Source organism: Hordeum vulgare, chromosome 3H, assembly GCF_904849725.1.
Source record: "Hordeum vulgare subsp. vulgare chromosome 3H, MorexV3_pseudomolecules_assembly, whole genome shotgun sequence".
In the NCBI taxonomy this organism is placed as follows: Eukaryota; Viridiplantae; Streptophyta; class Magnoliopsida; order Poales; family Poaceae; genus Hordeum; species Hordeum vulgare.
In genome coordinates, this window is record NC_058520.1 from 324,938,348 (window position 1) to 324,942,120 (window position 3,773).

Here is a 3,773-nt window from a genome sequence, read left to right on the forward strand (position 1 = left end):
AACTCCCACTTGGGCAGCAAGATCTTCGCCGCCCATACACTACAACACATTGCTAGACAGACAGACAGAGTGCTGGTATTTTGTGATCAAATTCCATTATTTTCTGGGGTTATTTGAAGTAGAATGCAGCAGAATGGATCGAAAATTCGTTGTCTCTCATCTTAATTATTATGGTTAGCATTTAGGATTTCCCGTTCCTTGTGTATACACAGATTTACTGTTGCTGCTACTACTGCAACATTGTTACCCCATAGATCAAGCTAGTACTTGACTGACAAGATAATCAGTTTGGCCTCAACTTATCCTTCCTGAATTATCTCACTCAATTTTGGTCCACTACACTATTTTGTGATTTTATTTTGCATGTCGAGTTAAGTTCAGTCATTGCACGTTCCCCGTCTCTGGTTACTGAGGCAGATATTGCAGTGACAGGAAAAATAAATATTAAAAAATGTCTTTTGAGATCAGCATCCACTTCTCATGCTTGAATTAGTTGCATCACGAGCTCAACTAAGAATTGGTAGACAGTGGTTGCTTCAAAGCAGAACATTTTCTTGATATTTCCAAGTCTGAAACTGTGGCATTGTTTTGATGCTGGAGGAGGCAGTATCTGCGAATAATACAAAGCCGTGGACATCGTGAGCACGATGTCGGGATCTTCTTCCTCCTTCCCTACTATCTCATATGCTTTTAGATCTAGATCAGGACCTGCTTGAAATCTAGCAGCATTTGCACAGACAGTCGGTGCAACTCTGAAAATTTGTTTTTTCAACATAAGCCAAAAGACACCTTTCTGTTTGTTTAATGTTGTCTGCAGTTAGCATCTACCACTAGTATACATATTGTTGCCTGCGTCATGCTGGGATGATGGACCAGTAGAAGTAGTTCTATATCAAGGCTTTAACTGAATGTGCGGCAATGTCGAGCGGGTGCACGGACACGGTACAACCCCTACCCGTGTGTGTGTGTGTGGTGGTCGAGCATGGCAGCGCTGAGTCTCTGTCGACCGGAGAAGCGCATGTCGCGGCTCACGCGGCTGCTCTGTTGGGGTCATCAGCCGTCGTGCTTGCGTTGCGCATGCGCTCACGTACTACATCCAAGGTTCATCTCTAACAGACGTCCACATACATAGTTTTGATCCCCTTTTTTCCGTCGCTCATATAGTGAACCAACAGAGTTGTGGATGCAATGAGAGTTGGGTGTCGTGTCCGTCAGCTGAGGGGCAAGTCGGAGATGCAAGTCGTTGAACATGTGGTGCTACTGTGAGGATCTCATGCCTCACTCTATCTGTGTATCTCTCTGTCCCGTTCCCCTTTTGCTATTCATTCATGCCTGTTAGGATCACTTAGTTTTTTCTTGGTTTTTTAGTTGTGGATTGCTATTAAGAATGATTATCCTGTTTAATTAGGATTTAAATGTGTTTAGCCCAGACCCAAGATGGACTGGTTTCAAGTTATTTTTGGGTTAGAAAATTTCAAACCATGCATACGTTAACATTTAGATAAAACTTTGTTCATAGTTTCGGACTTCTTCATAGTCATGTTGATACTTTGACATGGATACACTTTCATATAGTGCATCCTGGTTGCCTTGCTTGGTTTGTTGGTCGTATCCTGTCCTATATGTGTTGCTGTCAGATAGAGACTTGTATCCACCTGTATTTATTTATCCAAGAGCACAAGCAAAGCATTTTCAGTCCTATGTGCTTCTAGATAAGGCATTTCTCTTTCTCTTTCTTGTTTGTTGGCACTTGACTGTCAATTACAACCTTCTCTGTGAACCAAACCCATCTATCAGCATGATGATGTCTTGCAATAAGTAAATTGTTGTCGTCATGTTTGTAGTACATGTCCCAAGCGCTGGATAAGCATGTCAGGAGCGGGGCCACCTTCAAGGTACCAACCAAATTACCGTACTATTTATCTTGTGCTATGCATTCATCTCTGTGATTGTAAATTATCATGTTCAGGTTTGTTTGAAGGGAGTAATGCATGCTGAAGTACCTTGCTGTTGTTGCTAACTATCAGTGTCAGTGTACATGTACTGATGGAGATTAGATACAAATTTTCTATGTCGTCTGCTTGATGCCATGTCGAATTGTGTGCTTAATTATGAAGTAAACTGATCACGCGCCTTATTTTTTGACCCGCCACAGGGCTGACATCATTTATTTAGGAGCAGATTTCTACTTCTCCGGAAACATAAACCTGAGCAGCCAAATTATGACACTTGGTTAAGCCTCAATTTCGTGATAAGTTAGCTTATTCCAAGTACAGGAGATTTGTTTGCTTTTGTCTGGAAAATAGTAAATGTAACTATGTGCTCATGTTAATTGCATAGTTTATCAGAGGGTAAACTGTCTGCTGCATGCAAGTGCGTGGATTAATTTCTTTTCCTGACTAATATATGGACCTACTGGATGATTTCTTTCTTAACATGCATATCATAGTTTCTCGCAATTGTTTCAAGTAGTATTTGATTTATTTTTCTGTTGAGTTTTGGAGAACATACTTATGTGCTCCATTGTATTAGCGTCACAAGCAGAATAACTCATTTTCTGTATTCTAACCAGGAAATAATTCTGGAAACAACACTCATTTTCAGCATGGGCTGGCAAACATCTTGCTCATGCTTTTGATTTAGTTAGAGTTGCACATGTCACTATATTATATACCAAAAAATCCTAGCTAGTTAGAAAATTTTAGAAACTCCATGTACATATAGTGGTGAGTGTTAGTCATACTATTTATGTAAATGGAATTTGTTGCCAATTCTAGCTTACAAGCTATTGAATCCATCATTGTATAATGTTCGATGTTGTGTACACCTTATTTTTATTTTTTGCATAGGTGAAGTACGAAGACAAGTGTGAAGCTATGAAGCGTATCAACAAAGAGAAGCATATGTGTTATAATATTAGGCAGTAGTAGGCATATCTGGGTTGTCGTGTAGTGTAAAGATTGTAATAGACAAATTTAATGTTGGTTTGGACAAATTTATTTGCTCCCTAGCCTGTTTGAAATATTGATTGTGAATGTGATTTGAATACCTATGAAATGGCAACTTGACAAGGGGGACCAAGTTATGATATTTATTTGACAAAGGTTGAAATTTCTGAGGTGTGGGACTAATTTTGAGATTGGCATGACATGTGGGACCACTAAAAAATAAAATGGCCAAAAAAGAAAATTAATAGAAAGTAAAAGGCCACAACCCAAAACAAAAAAGGCTAAAATTTTGGGCTTGGCCCATGTAGCTAACCAAAATTAATAGAAACAAATGTAAAAAGGCCGAATGGTTGGGCTCGGCCCATGTAAAACACCGGATTGGATCGGGCTGAATCTTGTCAATGACCAATCTAATTGGTCATAACTTTGCCACGTCAGATTGCCACGTTGGATCCGACATGGCATGGGCAAACAAACAACGACCAAAATGATTGGTCGTAGAAGCAACGACCTTTTGTTTGGTCATAAAATTCTATGACGATTCCAACAGAAAGGTCGTTATAGTTCATTAGAGACCCTCAGCTTTTGAGCTTTTGTTTTTGGTCATAAAAAGGTCGAAGATGGAAACCAACGACCATTCGGTAAAAAATATTGAAGGTCATAAGTTAGCATATTTCTTGTAGTGCATGGCCTTGGCAAAAGGGTCGGGAAGCCGTAGCCAACTGTGAGGACGCCGGTGCAACGAGACCATCAACTCGTGCGCCACGTCCCATGTAGGAGGATCCGCTCGGGTCAATGAAGGAGGTACACCGTCATGACCACTAC